Genomic DNA, 9,157 nt, shown 5'->3' with positions numbered 1-9,157 from the left:
CCCTACACTTTTTAATTTTCGTTGTGTACTTTTAATTGCCGCTTTTACTTTTGGTTAAGTTTCTATTTCTGTTCTTTACTTTCTTAACTTAGTAGTAAAAGCCTAGTTGAATCTAGTAACATTAAGAAGGATAAATTTTTAATTAGTCAAGACACATTAATAATTAATTCAACCCCCACTTCTTAATTATTCCGAGGCCACTTGATCCAACATGAGCATCTGCTACACTATGATTAAAGTTAGAGAATTGGAGGTATTTCCAAGAGAAACAAGATACCCCTGTAGACTATCATTGAGGTAGAAGTTTTTTATTGCTGGGGCATTGATTTTGTAGGTCCCCTGCCATCCTCATACAATAATGAATATATACTGGTGGTTGTGGATTATGTCTCAAAGTGATTAGAAGCTATTGTGACATAGAAGAATGACACCAAAATCGTCATTAAGTTCCTCAAAATGAACATCTTCTTTTGCTTTGGAGTCCCAAGAGTACTCATCAATGATGGTGGGTCCCACTTCTGCAATGTGCAATTGTAGAAAGTCTTGGGACACCATAATGTCAGACATAAGGTTGCTTCTCCCAGCCATCCTCAGACAAATGGTCAGGTTGAGGTGTCTAGCAGGGAATTGACGAGGATCCTTGAGAAGACCATTGTGTCTTCAAGAAAGGATTGAGCGATGAAATTAGATGATGCACTGTGGGCCTATAGGACTGCTTTTAAGACCCCAATTGGTCTATCTCTATTCCAGATGGTTTATGGGAAGGCTTGTCACCTCCTAATAGAGATGGAGCATAAGGCCTATTAGGCTATCAAGTTCCTTAACTTTGATGAGTCCTTATCTAGGGAGTAACGGAAGTTGCAACTATTGGAGTTGGAAGAGATAAGGTTCAATGCTTATGAGTCCTCCAAAATCTACAAGCAAAAGGTAAGAGCCTGTCATGATAGAAAGCTTGTGAAGAAGAACTTCCAACCGAAACAGCAGGTCTTACTATTCAACTCCTGGCTCAAGCTCTTTCATGGAAAGTTTAGATCCAAGTGGTCTGGCCCCCTTCACCATCAAGGATGTGAAGCCTTATGGAGCAATTAAGTTGATGGACCCCTCATCTACCGACCTGGAACACAGCTGGATCGTGAATGGTCAAATGCTGGAGGTTTACAATGGTGGTGACATTGAGAGATTGACCACCATCATCAAACTCCGTGACCTGTGAGGGTGTTATACGTCAAGCTAGTGATGTTAAAGAAGCACTTACTAGGAGGTAACCCAGGATTTCTAACATTTTCCTTCTTTTCTTTTCTGTATGTATGTTGCTTGACATTTGCATGTCGATTTTTGTTGTTTTATGGACATTCCTTGACTTTTATGTGCCTTGATTGCATGAGCTTGCTGGTGTCTTGTGTGATATGTTGACAATTTGATTGAGCTTAACCTAAGTTAAGGTTGTAAAGTTGGTTGGTGTTTATATGTTGGCCTGTGTGTTTTGCATTTTTTTTTGTTGTTGTTATGCACTCAACGCGGGACTACGCGCTAAGCACGCTTAATCCATCCTACCAATCGTGCTAAGACCATAAACCTCTTTTTTTAAAAAAATAGTCAAATTGGGCTTAGCGCACAAATGCTCACTAAGTGCACACTTTCTATTTTGCACTCTTGCTAAGCGAACATGATGTGCTAAGCCCAACAACTTCTCTGTTTTAAAAGTTTTAGAATTGGGCTTAGTGTGCACAAGTAGAATTGGGCTTAGGGTGTACAAATACTTGTTCGCCAAGTCTCGCTAAGCCCAAAAACTTCTTTGTCTTGGTTTATCACGAATTGGGCTTAGCACATAAGTGCAGGCTTAGCGCGTGCACACACACTTGCTAAGCGAGCAAACTCACTAAGCTACACCACACCCTTGGAACTTCAAGAGAATAATCGGCTTAGTGCAAAATCATAAGCTAAGCGAGCCACTTCTACGTGCTAAGCACCCACTACATGCTAAGCGAAAGTTGGAGGTAAATTTTACCTACAGCTCTCGCTAAGGCAAACCAACAGGCGTTAAGCACAAAACTCCCTCGGGTTTTGAATTTCATGTATTGGGCTTAGCGCGTAAATTTGCGCTAAATGCACATTTTGTAAAAAAAAGGGGGGGGGGGGGGAAGGCGGGAAGCCTAAAAGACACTGCCTATGTGCACTAAGCGAGATACTCCCACTAAGTGCGATAGATGTTACTGCCTTGTGTGCTAAGCGGCTTAGGCCTGCTAAGCGCAGGAACAATAAATGTGTCTGAACTTGTTAGAGTTAAACGCTTAGCGCAAAGCTCACGCTAAGCATGCAACTCGTAACTGTTAAAACCTTTTCTTCTTCCCTCTTTTCTTTTCTTTTCTCTTACGTCTTCTCCTCCCCACTCTCATTTTCTCCCTCACTCACTCTCTTCTAGCACATTCAAGCTACTTTGTCATCAATCAAACTCCTTCAATCATCTTTCCCGCTCCCAAGTACACAAATCTTTTTCCCCTTTCCTCTTTATTTCTTTGCATTTCTTTTTGTGTTGTTTTTTTTATTTAATTGTTATGTACATTGTATGTAACTCTACTTATTATGTGTGTATATTGTCTCGTTTAGATGTTGCATTGTTGTTATGTGTATATTGTACATAGTTCACTGTGTTCATGTTTTTATTTTTGTTTACCCACAAACTCGCTAACCTGAACCCCCTCGCTTAGCAAGTTCATACGTTTCTAGGTTTCTGAAACATGAACTCGCTAAGTTGGCATGTCGCACTTAGCGAGTTCATGCATTCTGGGTGTTGTATGAATTTCTGGAAAAAAAATTGATGAACTTGCTAAGCATGCACCATGCACTTAGCGAGTTCATGTTTTTATGTGTTAATATTCATGTTCCTGGATTTATGTTCTTCATTTGCTTGGTGTTCTTTGTGATGTTCATATAGATATGGGAATTTTCCATAATCTGTTGCCCGCTAAGCGCGTGTATGCGCTAAGTGAACAATCTGTTTCTTTGGTTCCATTACTTAGGATTAGCACCGACTACACACTAAGCCAACATGTCATTTCGTATTTCCATAAGTCATTTCATCTCCATATGCATGGGCTTAGTGCCAGCAACGTGCTAAGCCCCAGTGTCTTTTCGGCTTCCTGTGCATGGGCTTAGCGAGCACTACGTGCTAAGCCCACATGACCTTTTGTAATCTGGTTCACAGGTTTAGTGCAGGCTATGTGCTAAGCCTCATGGTCTATTTGTTTTCCCTGAACCCAAGCTTAGCGCACACTTATGCGCTAAGCCCATAAGTTTTTTTGGGTACCCCAGCCGCGGGCTTAGCGTGCTCCATGCACTATGACCCAATGTTTCTCAGACTTCTGGTGTAGTAGGCTTAGCACGCCTCACACGCTAAGCCAACACATAAATAAATGTTCTTACACCTAGGCTTAGCGTGCACCCTTGTGTTAAGACTTTTGGAAAGCATACCAATAGTCGTTGTAGGTTTCACATTTATAAAGAGTTCGTCTCCACAGGGACTTGAGTTACTTAATTAATTCGGATAAAGGTTATTAGCCTAATAGTTATGTACAAATTCAATCGAATGTCATTTGGTTTTGGAAAGTAAAAGAATAGTAAAAATAATAGATTTATGGAAATAACAGAATTAACAGAAATACGAAAATAATAGAATTAAGTGCGTCAAAAATATGGAAATTGCGAAAACGATTTAAATTAATTCAAGACAACATAGGATTGGACTTCATCGCTCATACCCATAGTATCTTAATAAGATTAACATGTATAAATCATTTTCTAACATTACTGATGCACACATAATTATCCCAAGTCGATTCCTTGCACTTGGAACCTAAGAACATTTACTAAATATCGATCCCTCGCATATACAGTAAATATTCCAGCATTAGAATTATATTCTCGTGCTTTTTGCAATCAAAATGTTATGCTCTATTTCTAGCAACGTAACACAGAGAGTAAAATCATTCGATTCAAATTCTAAGATTACTTTCTAGTCTCACTTAAAATCCATTTTCATGACACTAATGATCAAATAGAATCAAGTATTAAGAGTAGAATGAAATTACCAATAATGAGTAGAAAAGATCAATACATATATAATATCAAAAGGGATACATAAGGATACAAAGATTACATTCAATCATTAAAGAAAAATTAACCGATCATTGTGTAGAGCACAAGACTAGGAAGAGAAATGACGAAGGAAGTGATCCACAGTCACAACTCTGTAGTGCCTTGGCTCCACTTTTTCTCTTATTCTCCAACGTTTTTCTAAGGATTTCAAGTTACTGGTATATATTTTTCCTCTTCCCCTGCATGGATATTTATAGGAAAATCCATCTAGTGTAGGGGAAACTCGCCCAGGCGAGCTTGTAACTTAGGCCTGAAGGAATCAACATTTTTTGTTGATTGTCTGGGCTAAGCGTTTCTCATGCGCTAAGCCCAAAAATGACATAGCCAAAATTTTGATTCCAATTGGGCTTAGCGCACTTTACGTGCTAAGCCGCAACATTTTAAGTTTTTAGGATTTTCTGTTGTGGGCTAAGCGTGCCTAACGCACTAAGCCCAAATAGTCCTCCATGATTTAATTTTTGTCAATTGGGCTTAGCATGTATCACGCGCTAAGCCCAAGCTACTTCCAGAGGTTCCATTTTTTGTGTTGGGCATAGTGAGACATGCGTGCTAAACCCAAATGTCTCTTTGTTTGCCTATTTCCAATAATTAGGCTTAACGCACACCTTCATGCTAAGCCTAGTCTCACTTAATGAGTATTTTTCTAAGGGTGGCGCTAAGCACCCAGCTGTGGGCTTAGCGCCCAAACCATTGCATGCTTACATTTATTTTTACTTATAACTTTTAAATTTAACTGTTTTATCTTTTCTTACTTGTTTCTTTTGTTGTCATTCTTTTTGTAGATGATCTCTAAGAAATGTCAAGCCTCCACATCTCAAAGCTACCCTTATGAAGCAAAACCAGTCGGGGATTCCACCAAGTTCACATCGAAGGTCGCCTAGCATAAATACATCGACAACGTTCATCTCTGAAACATCCTTCCGGAGAGGGACATGGAGTTGGCCTACACTCACTCTGATGAGTTCTTGGAGGAGCTCCAGAGGAGGCACTAAGATAGGAAGCTCACCAAGCTGCCATAGAAGAGCATTGATGTGCCCTTGGTGAAGGAATTCTATTCCAACATCTACAACCCGAAGGATGGCTCACCAAAGAAATATAAGGTCTGAGGGAAGGTCATTAAGTTCAATGTGCTTATGTTTGTTAAACTATTGGCAAGCATACCAATGTCGTTGCAGGTAACAGATTTATAAAAGGAGATCATCTCCACAGGGACTTGAGTTACTCAATTCCTCCGGATAAAAGTAAACAGTTCAATTGTTATGTACAAATTTAATCGAGATATCATGGGTTTGTCTAACTAACGAGAAATAACTAAAGTAACGAAATAATGGAAATAACGAAATTTAGTGCGTTGAAAATACCTAAAAATACGAAAACAATAATAATGAATTTAATTAATTCGAGAAGAACATAGAATTGGATTTCATCGTTCATACCCTCAGTATCCTAATAAGATTAACATATATGAATCATTTTCTAATAATACAAACGCACACATTAAATTACCCCAAATCAACCCATCACACTCGAGAATCCTAAGAATATTTACTGAATATTGATCCCTCGCATATGAAGTAAATACCTCTGCATTACAATCATAATCTCATGCTATTTACAATCAAAACGTTATGCTTTATTCCTAGTAACATAACGTAAAGAGTACATTCATTCAATTCAAATTCTAAGAGTACTTTTCAGTCAAGCTTAAAATCCAATTTCATGAAACTAATGATCAAATAGAATCAAGCATTATGAACATAATGAAATCACCAATAATGAGTAGAAAGGATTCATACATATATAAAATATCAAAAGAGATACATAAAGGTACGAAGATTACATCCAATCCTTTGGAGAAACTAGTCGATCATTACGTGGAGCACAAGATCAACATGAGAAATGATAAAGGATGCGATCCACAATCACATCTCTGCAGCACCCGGGATCCACTTTCTCAATCCTTCTTGCTTCTATATTTCCTCTGGTTTCTCCTTCGTTCTATATCTCTTTCTCCATCCTTTGCATGACATTTTATAGAAAAGAGAGCCAAGAGTTGCAGACCAATTTGCCCAGGTGAGCTAAACTCGCCTAGGCAAGCTAAACTCGCCCAAGTGAGTTTCTTGCTTAGTGCTAAAGGCACTCACTCGCCCAGGTGACCTATAGCTCGCTCAGACAAGTTGGATACTTATGTTTGAAGAAACTTGATTAGCCTAGGTGAGCTGGTTGCTAGCCTGGGCGAATGGATGTCTGAAACTTTGGAAAAATGACCATTTTCCCTTCCTTTTAACTTGGTTTCTGGATCCAACAAATAACCATCAAAACCTATAGAATCATGGATGAATCTTCCATATTTAAAAAAAAAACATTAGTAAATGTACGATAAATAAAACAACTAGAAAGAAGGGAAGTTTATAAGAAAACTATTACGATCAAAAGATAAGTGCTACATTTTAATCCCAAAAATAACTAAATTATGGCACTTATCAATGTTGAACAACTTTTTGGACAAGTTAGTTTTGTGTGATTGAATTAGACCTTAAATCTAAATTCTAATTAAGAGGTTGATTGTTTGAATTTTATAATAATTTTTTTCGCTAGATTATAAAAACTGAAGATGTTTGATCAAATCAATTGAATGAACTAATCTAAGATATAAATTATGAATGCACAATTTTTCTTTTTATAACTATTTTATCCTTTTTCACTTATTGTAGAATAGGATTGTAAAGAAATCTAATCCTTGGGATGTGACTCCACAAAATCACAATTTACAATTTCAATATACATGCATTCAATATGGTGAACAATTCACACTATCAAAATGCACTTGCTTAATATATGCATTAGTATTGCCACCATTTATATATGCACTTTGACCATGACCAAAGTGCTTCAATCCATCTAGAGGCCTTTAAGGAAACCCAGAGCAACTGCATCGGTATGCCTGGGAAGCAATTGCGAGGCGGAAGCAACATGCTTCAGTAGCAATTCTTGATACTGCAGGTCAATAAACGTTGCACCCGAGGAAACTGTTGCTTCTCAAAGCAACGCTGCTTTCTCTTATAAAACTAAAGAAAAAAAAAGTACAAATTAAAATATTATTTTAATATGTGTAACAGATATATTTGTTACAAAATATCATTTCAATGGCAAAATAGTAATGAATATATTTCAACGGCTGAAATTTGTGTTGTTAGTAAAGAATATATTTCTTGCAATATAAAGAGAGTGGAATTCAATTTTTTTTATACAACCAACACCTGTAAATTGTGTCATTTCATTCTAAAAAATTCTCAACTTCTACTTTGATTTATTTTCATTTAATGGATTCAAACCAAAATTTCCTTCGATATGAATATGTGGTTTAATTTTATGTCAAATTCTCACGGATCCAAATTTGTAAAATTTCTCAAATTTACCAAATTCATAAAATAATCCAAATTTAAATATGACAAATTTTTTATATCATGTACTCTCATTTCATCCATATCAATTTTTTATGTATCAATCACCACCAATTAATCCTTCTATAAATCAAGACTGTTCAATGAGTACCAATAACGGATAATATAATGAAAGATGTCACACTATCAAATTTCGTATCAAAATCTTAAATTCTATCATTTTTCATCCAAATTGGATCAAGGGACAAAGCCAATAATAAATCTTTGGGGTGACCAATCATATATATATATATATATATATATATATATATATATATATATATATATATATATATATATATATATATATATATATATATATATATATATATATATGAAGAAAAACAAAACAAAAATATATGAAGAAGTGATATGAAAGAAAAATAGTTGTTAGTTTGTTTAAAATATCAAACAATCAATACATTATACAATGTTTGCAATTGTGCTTACCACTTTCTGGTTGTTGGATTGCTTGCCCATATCCAATTAATTAACCAAAAAGAAAAAGAAACATTGTGCTTACTACACGATCGAGAAAAAGTTAATAAATAATTTTTAATTCACAAATTATTTGTAATACAATAATATGAAGGAACTAATAAAGTCTTGGAAACAATTGAGAGACCCAATTGAGATATTTTTAAGCAATTAGAGAATTTCAACTTTTTAATAATTAAGGGACTAAATTGAAATTGTAATTATAATTAAAGGACTAATTATATAAGTAAGTCTGAAAAAATACTATAACATTGATACTTAAATATTTTATCTAAAAAAAATATAATTATCTCTACAAAAATATAAAAGAAAATATAATATTTATAAAAAAAAACGTGAAAGAATGACATTATCTTTACAATAACAGCTATAAAAGGATAATAAAATATATTTTTAAATATTTACATATTAAAATTTTAAAGTAAAAAAAATCCAATGGCCCCCCACCCCCACCTTAAACTTAAATTCATGCTTGATTGAAAAATATTGAGGTCAATAAAGAAGGAAAGGAGAAGAAGAAGCATCTTAAACAAAAACAAAGATCATACTTCTCCATAAATGTAAGATGAATCTCTGGCTGACTCATGACTACATGTTTTGAAGAATGTAATTATGGGGTAATCCAAAAAAAGTCAAATTTTTGGTTAAAAATTACAATAATTATCGTGATTAGCATTGGAATCCGAAAGAAACATCACAGCTAAAACATTGATAGCAAAAGATCAATGGAACATGTTAAAATTAAATTTTTTAACATGCTACAAACAAGACTCTAAAAAAATTATTACTCTACGGTGTTGCTAAAGATGAACTTTAACTATTCATTTCTTAAAAGAACACTACATGAGGTTGGTAAACAAAATGTTGCAATATCTTGAATTAATGTCCAAAATTAGGAATTAGAGAGAAATCACCAATCACGTTTAAGAAGACAGACACCAAAATTTGCTTATGCTTCTCACGTGAATGATGAAATTATAAAATTTTAAAAAAGGAAATTAAATTAATCTGAAATACAATATAAGGATTTTGAGGTGATTTTTAATCCTTTAAAAAATCTT

The sequence above is a fragment of the Glycine soja genome, chromosome 7, assembly GCF_004193775.1.
Source record: "Glycine soja cultivar W05 chromosome 7, ASM419377v2, whole genome shotgun sequence".
In the NCBI taxonomy this organism is placed as follows: Eukaryota; Viridiplantae; Streptophyta; class Magnoliopsida; order Fabales; family Fabaceae; genus Glycine; species Glycine soja.
The sequence above is the reverse complement of the archived record's forward strand: the minus strand, read 5'-3'. Positions refer to the sequence as shown.